This window comes from Bactrocera neohumeralis, chromosome 4 (genome assembly GCF_024586455.1).
Source record: "Bactrocera neohumeralis isolate Rockhampton chromosome 4, APGP_CSIRO_Bneo_wtdbg2-racon-allhic-juicebox.fasta_v2, whole genome shotgun sequence".
Lineage (NCBI taxonomy): Eukaryota > Metazoa > Arthropoda > Insecta > Diptera > Tephritidae > Bactrocera > Bactrocera neohumeralis.
In genome coordinates, this window is record NC_065921.1 from 25,395,781 (window position 1) to 25,408,024 (window position 12,244).

The 12,244-nt window shown below is 36.8% G+C and overlaps 1 protein-coding gene across 4 annotated transcripts in view; it reads left to right on the forward strand.

Annotated features, from left to right (window-relative positions):
* Positions 1-1,922: 1,922 nt before the first annotated feature.
* The window catches only part of LOC126756368 (GTP-binding protein Di-Ras2-like), a 128,473-nt gene continuing 118,151 nt past the window's right edge, over positions 1,923-12,244 (forward strand). Inside the window, exons 1-2 of one of the 4 annotated variants that reach the window (XM_050469397.1) lie at positions 1,923-2,068; positions 7,017-7,517. The gene's annotated coding sequence lies outside the window, so the exon portion shown is untranslated. The other 3 variants (XM_050469398.1, XM_050469395.1, XM_050469399.1) reach the window with 3 other exon arrangements.

The window sequence follows — 12,244 nt, forward strand, 5'->3', positions numbered from 1 at the left end:
CAGCCAAAAACATCGGAAGGTTATTTTTGTATACGTGACCTGGTCTACGAAAAGGGAGCTAACGTGCGAAAACTAGTTTTCTGGGAAAAGCTGCTAAAAATAATCGTCAGTTTCTCGTTATCTCATTAATTGTTCTCCTTTTTTTTGACACCTAAGCCCCTTTTCCGTAGACCAGGTCACATATATTGTACATGTAGAAAGTCTAGCTTGTCTAGCTTTGTCTAGAACTTGGATTAGATATCTAGGAGCTTCGCAGTTGAAGTACTGGATGAATTATCAACACTGTTATATTCTACTAAACTTCGCAAAAAGCGTTGACATTTTGCACTACGAAAACTTCAGCTCGTATTAATAATGAACCTCCATTTAGTATACAAAGGCCCTTTAGGTTCTTGGCATGACAGCCAGCCAGTGTAACCTAACCTAAGTATCGTAAAAGGTTTTCGTAAATGGTTTCAGTAGATTTGTTCTGAGTATATCCATTCACAAGTATATTCTAAGATAAAAAGGTTACAAAAACTCGGAAATTGTAATGTCTTTGTGATTATTGGAAAAAACGTTAATTTTTAGTAGAATTTCTAATCATTATCATACCAGAAAAGTCAAACAGTTCAAGAACATAAAACTAAGCGCTTAAATGTAGGCAACAGTTTCAATTGCTTTGTTATGAAAGTCCAGTCGATAATCATGCGGGTGGACTGCATACGATGAAGCCGCTCTAAAACGTAAAAAAACACATTAGTCAAGTGGTAAGGTTATGGCGAACTGGCTAAGAGAATGCGAATGGAATAAATTACATATCAATTTCATGAAAAAGGAAACCCCATCAACAGTGACTATTGCATGGCATTGTTGAACCATTTGAACGACGAAATCCGGCTTTTGAAGGAAAATAAAGTGTTGTTTCAAGGCAATACACCTTTTCACAAGTCAATGATGCGATGCCAAAATTCCATGATTTTGACTTTATATTGCTTCCGCATCTACCGTAGTATAAAAATGGTATCGAAAAGTTGAAGGTTATCACCCATGAAGGGCGCTACATATGTATGTATGTTGAATAAAAAACGAATTTTGCCAAAATGTTTTTAGGAATACACACGTGCTGAATTTCGGAAATTTAACTGTTCTTTACGTTCTGTTTAAGTTTAATCGTTTGTTTAAGTCACTTCTCATTTTGCGAAGCATACATCTCTTTAGTAGTGTCGTCTTGTTTTAAGTTGTGTACACTTTGAGTTTATCGTTTTTGTCACGAAAAATTACGTTCTACTCATTCTATAAATTCTAGATCTTCCCATTATTGTGAGTATGTAAGTTTTGCACTAAAAGTTTATTGTGTATTACCGTAAGCATAGTTACGGTAAAAGGAACTGCTGACTAAAGGTGGGGGAATACCTTCAAAAGCTTGGTATGGCACATGCGCAAAGTAGCTCATGTTACGAATTGTGAGAGCTTTACACATGTTTACTACGTGAACACTTTCAATAAGTGGTTGTGTATTTTATTATATATACAAACATATACATATATTGAGGTGTACATATATACATATATATATATATATATATATATATATATATATATTTAGACTTACGTATGTATTATGTGAGAATGCGACACAGTTTTCGTGAAGTCGCGTTGCTTGTCTACTCTGTAAACATCAAAACCAAAATGTGTTGTATGTTATCTGGTCAGACACGCAGTGTTGCATGCAACTTGTTGCAAGTGAACGTGTTGTGTTTTGAATTTAACAAATTTATCTCCACTCTACATATAACGGTACCATGTGTTGACTGAACAAGTTCGTTTGGCTGAGCGCTGCAAAAATTTGTTGTTGGAGTAGGTCGTGAATATGCTTGTCGTCGGCTTTATGGTTTGAAAAACAAAAAACGAGCTGCTTACATTCGTAATGCAGTCAGTTTCGTAGTAAGCAGCAACGCGCACGTTTGCCGGAAGCGGAAATCGGCAATTAAATAGTTGAAAAAATTAGAACGAAACCAGAAAAAAATACTTTTAATGTGAGAAACGGTGTTAAAAATTCGTTTTTGCTGGGTAGGAGCTATTGCTGGTGATATATTTATTTTTTCTTTTTTCGTAAAAAAAAATTTTAGAAAAATTATTCTTCAAAAATAAAATAAAATAAAGTCAGTTTGTGCAAATAAACAACAATAAACACTGTCAGCATTGCGCCGCAAAAGACAAGCGCTGACCTATTCACGCTTAATGTGACAGCTGTCCTACTGTATTCATGATTGCGGTATGTTTGTACTGGCATGCGTGGCATACATATAATAAATTGTGTTTGTGTGTGTGTGTGTACTTGAATATGTTTCTAGGTTATGGGCATATGTCCACAGGCTGCTGGATGCTGTCGCCATTTGTCATTGTTTTGCAGTCTCTTTAACCCTTACTTGCCGCTTGTTATTGCTACTCAGCGCCGCTGTTGCCTATATTTAGGCGTAAACACATTGTTTGTTAGGGAAAAATGCCACGTGCACGGCACATGAAAGCATGACATGCATACTTATGTGCATGTGGGTAAATGAATGAACTGATACTTGCCGGTCATCCTCTTGACCTAAAACATTTTATTACATAAAATCGCCGCTAAGCGAAAGTCCATTGACATAATAACGTGTTGAACGGGGAGTTGCATGAGTATATGTGGTTGTCGAATATGTGCGCGAAGGGTATGCAGGATGTGTGCTGCATGTGTTTGGTATCTTGTTGTATTAATTAACGGTTGAATTGCCACTTTAAAGTGCGTAAAATATATTAGGATTATTTATATTGGCGGTGATACAAAGTTAATGCGTTTCAAATTATAGCTGTAGGGGTGGCAATTGAAGTAAGACTTTAAATTTACGCTGCGTTTGTGGAAAATACAATAAAAATTCAGCTATTTAAGACTGAAGCTGTTATTTAAGAAACCCTTTAGCACTTGCTCATAAACAAGGACACAATAGATCTAAGGTCGCGATGCAATCTTCATCAATTTATCTTTCTCATATACAAAAAGTGGATATGAGCTACACCGCTACTTAATTATTGGCTTCTAAGTTCGATGGAATCCCTTTCTAAAAAAAAATAAACACAACTTGTGCTTTTAATCAACATTTAATCGTGGTGAAACTCGTTTCGGAAATCAAAATATCGTTTTATACAACATATTATATCCACAATCCTGCCAAATTACAAGAAATTAGACAAATATTTAACTGCAAAAATTCAAAATATTTTGCAATTTTTCAGTGGCATTATTATTTAAAAATTAATCATTTATGGTCCAAACTAAACATTTAGTACTTAGTGAGACGTTTCATGTTAAGGGTGCTTTTTTAAACATTTGGTTTTCTAGAAGAAATAAAACACACATAGCAGATCAATTGAAAATAGCCCGGTTTAGTTAGTAAAACACATATTTTTGACAAAATTCATTTTTTCTATTCAACATAGGTGATACGAGTATACAGGGTCCGGCACTCGAAGTGCAACCAATTCAAAAAGCCATAAATTTGGTTTGGAAAATTATTTTTATTTATTTTAAAGTACAAAATGTGTGAAAATAATCATAAATTCAGGACCAATTCACTTTTGCTCGATATTGACCCTGTTCTGATTATAGCGACTCACCAACTTTTCGATACCATTTTTGTAGTACGATTTCTCTTTTGCTTCAAAATAGGACTGCGTTGCGGCGCTCACGTCTTCATTCGATGAAAATGTCTTCCCAGCGAGCGCTTTTTTTTGTTTTTGAGATCTGAGCACATAAAATAATTGCGAAAATAATTCAAAGCCCAAGTCATGTATTTTTGCCATCGTTTTCACTGACTTGTGCAACGGTGCATTGCCTTGCTGAAACAGCACTTTGTTTTTCTTCAAAACGACTTCGAAGTGAAATAATGACGGCTTGTTGCATCAGTTGTCACATATCGACGCTAAAACTCGGGTTTGTTGCACTTTAACAGCTCCAAACACTGCTGCGAATCATTAGCTCGTCCTTCTTTTTGGTCAATAGTGATCTTGCGCGGCATCCACTTTGCACTGAGCTTACTCATACCCAAATAGTTATTCGGAAATTATATGCTGTATACATTGATATTTTTAGAGCGCCTGCTGTCTCGAGCAATTTCATTTTACGGCCATCTAGAATTATTTTGTGGATTTTTTCATGTTTTTATCGGTAATAACCTCTTTTGGGCGCTCACGGTGTTCGCCGTTTTCGGGCTCATTTCCGCTCAACTTAGCATATTAATCCTTGATGGCTGATTTTCTTAGGGTTCCGAAACTCGCCGTCATGCCGAGTTTTTGCTTCAACTGTATTTTCCTTTCAAAAATCAGTATTTTATAAAAGCGTAAAATTTCTTTTTATCCGTTTTTCCACAATAACAAAAGTTGCTTCACTTCAAATTTTATAATACACAAATTAACAATTCGACAGCTGTCAAATTTATGCACGCGTCTTTTGAGAGTTAGGCCTAACTAAAAATTATATGGATTTAATTGTAGCAGCGCCATCTATATGTCAGGCAGAGGACTTTTCAAATGACCTGTTATATTCTGTTTTCATAAAAACATAAGGTTAAGTTCTTACATTATACACCAAAATAATATCTTTTCCTTCGGGGTTTTGCTATACACTTAGTGTTGCCATAAATTCTGTTACATAGCTTACAATGCATATAGCGAGGACAAATTTGAAGAAAAAGAAGTGGTTGTCCTCATGAAGTTTGACCGATAAAAACTCAACCATAAAAACTCTGCACGAATATATGCGAAAAAGTCTCTTAGAAATACAAGGTCTGTCGCAAAAGAAAAAGGACTGTGAAAAAAACACAAAAAATTAATATTAATAATATTAATATATCAAAAGTTATATTTTTTTAGTCAAAGTAGTTTCCTTGTGCTTCGATACAGCGTTTAGCCCGGTCAATTAGCATTTCAAATGAGTGTTTAAGGTCATTTTTCGTAATGCTCTTGAGAATATCGGTCTTCGCCTTTTGGATAGCTGAAATGTCCTGAAACCAGTGTCCTTTCATGGGCAAATGAAGTTTTCCAAATAGGTAAAAATCACAAGGTGCCAGATCAGGTGAGTAGGGTAAGTGATTAATGGTTAATATGGAGTTTTTTGTCAAAAAATCGGTGACAAGCGTCGACCGATGACACGGCGCATTATCGTGCAACAAGCGCCAGGACCCTGCTTCACGGTATTGTGGTCGAGCACGACGAATGCGTGACAAAAGACGCTTCATAACACCAAGGTAAAACACAGCATTAGACGTTTGGCCAAGTGGGACGAACTCTGGGTGTACAATACCCTCGGAATCGTAAAAACAAATCAGCATTGTCTTTATTTTTGACTTCTGAAGACGACCGACTTCTGATCGTCACAGAGGTCCTCACTACCTTCTTGGAATCGCTTAAACCACTCATGCACATTACTACGGGATAGGCACTGATCACCATAAACTTTTTCATCATCATCAACAATGTTTCAGTAAACGTTTCCCAAGTTTAAAACAAAATTTAATATTTGCTCTTTGTTCAAAATGCATTTTACGACCGATGACCAAAAGCTGCTGTCACTTTTTGATCGAGAACATCGATTGTGGTTATTCAAATTGTCTTAAAATTTTTACGAAAACGAGATCAAACTTTTTATTTTATAGACCCACCAATAGGTGGCGCCACCAGAAACAGTTATATTTAAAAAGTTCTGTTTCTTTTGCGACAGATCTTGTAGAAATGTATGCCAAGGGAAATGAGTATACCGACCACATCAATATCAAGACTTATTCAAGATGAGCTCCACATGAAAGCCTACCGTCTGTCAATTGATCATCTTCTGATATCTGCTTGAAGCAAGTTAGGCTCTACAATATGTAGCGGATCATTTGGGGTACAAGCAAGCAGCTCTGGCACTACAGAACCGCGAAACTGAAAGTCTTTAGGTTATAAGATTTGAGTCAATGAGTATGTAGCCATTCCTATGAGTTAGGTATGGTATACAGACATCATTTTATATATATATTTTATCATTCTCAGAGGAAACTATGACATGGAGGTGATTTTTGTATGAACTTTTAAAGGAGTTGTATTGTGATGAAAAAATAATCTTTTGTAAGCCACTGGATCCATAGAGAACTTTTTATGAAATTTAGTAGAATTTTAGTAATAGTCAATAAAGTCATGGAAGAATCGGGAAAGGAAATTTAGTGGTCGTGAATGCAGTTATAAGCCCTAAAAATAATTACTAAAACAGTTGCATCCTTCCAGTGGCACACCCTGTATTTTTTCACTGCAAAACTCACATCATTTGTGCACTCGTGCATTCATCTGTCTCACAGATGTTATTTCTCTCTTTTGTTTTGTTGTGAACTTGCTTTTCTTGTATTTTTTATTGCTTCCCCTTCACGTTTTCTGCCGTAACGATGAGTGGTCAATTTGAAGTTTAACTGTTTTTTTTATTTTACGGCACGCAATTCTTAGCATCAACGTAGGTGTTAATGGGCTATTGGTGGGAGTACATACTCGCGTATATAATGATATATGTATGTGTGTAAAGAATGCACATTTATGGGATTTTTCCCCTCAAGGCAATTTCAATGAGATTTTTAGTATTATTACTGCGCGTCGTTTAGCGTTGCGTTCCCCTCTCCTCCGATAAAAAAATATATTGCCAGTTTTACGGCGATTTGCGGCGCTTTGTTTACGGCTCTTACGATGCTCACACTTGTACCGGTATGTGTGTATGTGTGTGCGAAGTATAGTCTGTTAATCAATTTATTAGCTCGCGAGTTAAGGTTAAAATTGTTATCAACGCTTGTGCAGTGCGGCTGCATATGCATGTGTGAGTGTGTGAAAATCGATATCGGTGATTTATTGAGTAATCAGTAGTGAATATATGATAAGCGGTTACATAAAAAATCAATTTTGAAAATTTCTAAAAAAAATAAAATTTAATTAAAAAATTCTTAAAAATATTAAATAAGCTCATAATATTATTTTTTTTGCAGCTGCAGCATCTGTGCAAATCAAAATACCATATAAAGTGAGTGCTTTGTAAATTCGGTAATCAGCGTAAAAATATAACTGACAAATGTTGTCTTATATGTTCTTGAGTATATGTGCCCATAACTGGCATAACAAATGCAACTAATAATCTACATACATACATACACACATAAAGACGGTCATATTAACTTAAGCGGATTGTCTTAGTTGCGCCGGCAACCTAATCGGTTGTGTAAATAACTATTACAGTTACGATTTTGCCACGCAACACACCAAATTAATAAATGCAGTTGTATATGTGTGTTTGTAGATGGATGTTTTCCGGCTCTAACAAAATCGTGTTTGCTCTGTTGCTAAACGTCATCATATCCTTCTTGCTAGCCATAAGCTCTTGCCAAGCATTCGCAAAACGGAAAGCCGCATATCATTGTAAGCGTTGAGACTTTTGTCTCTGCCTCTCTAATAAGATTATTATCTTTATTCTGTGCTCGATCGTCTGTTTGGTAAGTAAAATATTTTTCTATTATCCCAACAAATTGTGAAACATTTCATATTGTGAATGCACATTGCTTTAACAAAGAGTGGTTTTTTAGGTTTGTGATTTTCAAGAACGCAATAACGCTTGACTATAGAGGTAACGGTTTGAAATTATGTTCTAAAAATGATTTCGGGCAAATGACCATCATAGCTGGTTGGAATAAATTTCAGCTGAGTGGTTCGATTTTGACCATTTTTGGCAGCAGATTTTGACCGAATATTATTTTCCAAGCTTATCTGCGTAGACAAGCGACTATACATAACCCTACAAAAGATAGTCCAGCGGATTTAAGTCTCAGGTTTTTGAAGGCCACGTCACAAGAACACGGCATAATATAACGCGCTCACCAAAAGTTTTCTTCAATAAATGTATTATTTTGTTGGGTGTAGAGCATGTAGCGTGGACTTGTTGGAACCAAAGCTGGTCCACTTTACCATAATTCAACTCAAACACGAAAAAGCCATTAATCATTAATAATTTAAGGTTTCTATAGCATTCCTCATTGACTGTAACACTATGACCGCGTTCATTTTTGACAAAATTTGAAGCAATGACTGCCCTCTGCCCATAAAGGACACCAGCATACCAACCTGGGACAATAATGGCTTGTATATTATGATAACTGCAAATGCAATAATTTTATTTATTAGCGTTGCTATTTAACCAAAAGTGAGCTTCATCGATGAAAATTGAGTTCGTTGGAACCGCCGATATAGGATCACTCTAACATACGAACTGAACGATCGGAATCCAATGCTTCTATGAAAACCCTTTTCCTTTGACGAGATATCTTTTCGAAATTTGGCATGGGTTATTGTCAAAGGTAATTATGTAATCTTCTAAGAAATTTTCTAGATCGGTTACCTATAGGATATGTCTACCAGCTCACCAGCTACAGCTCATCGTACAGCTCATACTAACTAACCGATCGAAATCAAGTTCTTGTAAGGAAATTTTATGTATACATATAAGGGCTTCGGTGCAGCCAAAGTTCACACTTACTCTTATTTGATTTCGTAAATTTGTCTTTTTTAAAGTTCCGTACTAGTAGTTGATAGTAAAGGGTGATTTTTGTAGGTTCGAAGACCCTTATTTCAAGACACCAAAAAAAAATTAAATAATGAAATTACAAATATTTTTGCTTTATTAGCTCACTAATATCAATAACTACTTGAACAGAATTTCAGTTTTTCGGTCTTCTTCTTCTTTACTGGCGTAGACACCGCTTACACGATTATAGCCGAGTTAACCACAGCGCCAGTCGTTTATTCTTTTCGCTACATGGCGCCAATTGGATATTCCAAGCGAAGCCAGGTCCTTCTCCACTTGGTCCTTCCAACGGCGTGGAGGTCTTCCTCTTCCTCTGCTTTCGCCGGTAGATACTGCGTCGAATACTTTCAGAGCTGAAGTGTTTTCGTCCATTCGGACAACATGACCTAGCCAGCGTAGCCGCTGTCTTTTAATTCACTGAACTATGTCAATGTCGTCGTATATCTCTTACAGCTCATCGTTTCATCGAATGCGATATTCGCCGTGGCCAACGCGCAAAGGACCATAAATCTTTCGCAGAACCTTTCTCTCGAAAACTTGCAACGTCGACTCATCGGTTGTTGTCATCGTCCAAGCCTCTGCACCATATAGCAAGACGGGAATAATGAGTGACTTATAAGATTGGTTTTGTTCGTTGAGAGAGGACTTTACTTCTCAATTGCCTACTCAGTCCGAAGAAGCACCTGTTGGCAAGAGTTATCCTGCCTTGGATTTCCAGGCTGACATTATTGATGGTGTTATCTACAAATTCAAATTTATGACTGTCTACAATGAAATGAGAACCAAGTCATGAGTGCGACGACTGTTTGTTTGATGACAGGAGATATTTCGTCTTGCCCTTGTTCACAGTCTGGAGAAAGCAGAACTAACTGCGCGGGTGTTGAGGCCGATGATATCAATATCATCGTCCAGTCATCCAGTTTTTCGATCACTATGGTAAATACTTATAAAGAACATGCTAATCCAGTTTTGTATCCGTTTTGTTTTTTTTGAAAATCCGGTTTAACTCGCACCTGCCTCTCTTGGTAAACCGAAACTGTTGGTTTTCTCTTTTTACGCAGTTGCTTTGCAAACCATCTTCCAACCATTCCCACGGCTAATTTCTAAGCTAATTTTAAACTAGTAGTAATTTGTCTAAGTAGATTCCCGCATTTCCTACAGGGTAGCTTTACTTACATTGTTATTATATTGCTTGCGAACACTTTTGGTCGTCGCCTTAGTTTTATTAGCTCAAAGTAATATTGAGTTCATGAATTTAAATTGGGTAAAACTGTGATTGACATTCTTTCATGGCTGTTTCCATGGTTTGTTCGCATTTTTGTGGTTTTGACGTATGCACAACAGGACCAAAGCGGAGACCATGTGTTTTATTCAAGTTTTTACCAATACAATATATATGAAGATTATCAAAAAATATTTGAAGTAATCAAAACTTGTAGTTATATACGCTGTACACTGAAAGTTTTTGTGTTCGGAAAAGTCATTATAAATTTTCAAAATTATTTAGAATTTAACGAAAGCGAAAACGGTAAGTACATAAAATGTATTAAAACGTGCGGCCGTTGAGTCTTCAGTTTTTCTAAAAATTCAAGCTGAGTTTATAACCAATTTAATGAAAAAGTGAGAGTGTAAAGAACAAAGGTATAAAAAGAATATGTATCGCTCCCTTGATAACTTCTATTAAGGGTCAGTAGTTTTGTGTTTTCTGACACTGTCATTTCAGTAAATACTCTTATATTTCTTTATTGACTACTCCAAACCTCATTATCAACCATTGCCAATTTCTGGCTCCATACCTAAGTTAATGCATCATGTAAACGTAACAACTTTAGTGAGTGGCGAATAGAACAAACAACTGTATTAAGGTAAAGACACTATAGCAAACAGCAACGCCACTTTTAAGAGGCATCTACAACCGTTTCACAAAACTTTAAACTTCAGAAAACAGGGAGCAGTAATATAAAATCCTTTTCTCAAAATATTTGAGTTGGAGCACTGAAATCAAACATAGAATCGTATTTTTATTATATATAAAGACAAAATATTTTCAAAGGATTTCAGAAGTCAAATAAAGAGATTAGCCCAGAGTGCTCTTGGATGTTAACCAATTTATGCATGATTCAGCAGCCCAGTGAATTTGCTGAAAGACTTGTTCTTTTTCCACCCCTGCTGCCCAATGTCTTTTAAGTTGGAATATTGGGAGCCACGAAATATGTCGCTTCTCATCCGGCTGAATTTTGGCATTCGCATAGAAAATTTTCCTGCGTTCAATGATACTGAAGTTGAGATCTTAGCACTGGGTGCCCTGTGAGGACCTCTACAATTTTATTAGCCTCCATTTTTTCTATAAGTAAAAGCATTTTGGTCTGTCCACCATCAATACTACCCCGAATTAACTTTGTGGAACGCCCTGTATTGCTTGTGTTCCAAGATCTGAGGCCTTCCTCTAAGGTCCATTGTTTCAAACAATCCTGAAAGGAATTGAACGACCTGGGGCAGCTTAGGAGAATTGTGTCTTCATCAACTTGTCCGAGGTTTGACTCCCTGATCTCTTTTTTTTTGGTTTATTTAAAAAGCAAAGTATACATAAACAATGATAGGATCATTGACGAGCTCCCTACAAAGAGACGAGCAAAATCATCGGTATTTATGTACCGTACGGAATTCTTGAGTGGAAGGAATAAGAAACAAGGTTGGTAAGATAAAATAAATAGATATACTGCTAGGTGCTAGTAAGGCGATGTCATCCCTATTTAGAAACATGGATTCGAGAGTCTTTATCCTGCTCCTGCATCTGCAGACTGCTATGCTCTCTACCGCAGAACTGGAAATTTGCGCAAGAAGCTAGGCCCATGTCATATAAGTGCTTCTTGAGCTTACAGTGGCCAGTGTTGAATGTGACAAATAGTCTGAGTTTGTCCCTAGGGAGGTTAATTACATAATTAAACCTGCTGAGGTTATAACACTCTATTACCAAGATGCCATGCGAAATGCCTTGGACTTGTTGCCAATACTTCTCTCTGCCTACTCCTTCTTCCTTGCGGATCAGGTTTTTTAAGGTATGAGGACCCACGGCGATGAAGAGCTCAGGTTCTACCATCTCAGTGGACACTGCAGAGCGGGCGAGTTTATCAGCCAGTTCATTTTCAGCTATACCTTTGTGACTGGACACCCAGATAAGGTGCACTTGGATACGTTCCGATAAGCTGTTTGGCCGTTCTATACAATTCTGCAGCAGTAGCAATTTGATTTTGTAGGCAGAGATTGCTTTAAGTACTGATTGACTGACACGAAGTAAGGTTATAACTTCATTGCTAAAGTTGCGTTGCAGGTTTATCTCTACACACCGACTTATGGCATAAAGCTCTGCTTGAAATATGATCGGACAACTTCTCATAGGTATGGAGAGTTTTGTGCTTTGTCCTCCGACTTTTGCACCAATTCCCCCTCAAGTTTTCGAGCCGTCGAAGTACCACTTGATTGTACTATACCTAAGCAGTAACTCGATAGTGGAATCATTCCATTAAGCCTTACTGCTAGGGGTAACCTTGAACTTTTTTGTGAATTTTACTCTTTTGGTAATACTGTAAACATGTTTAACATGACTTAAATCTGAAACTCACGAAAACTTTTAGAGGGAAA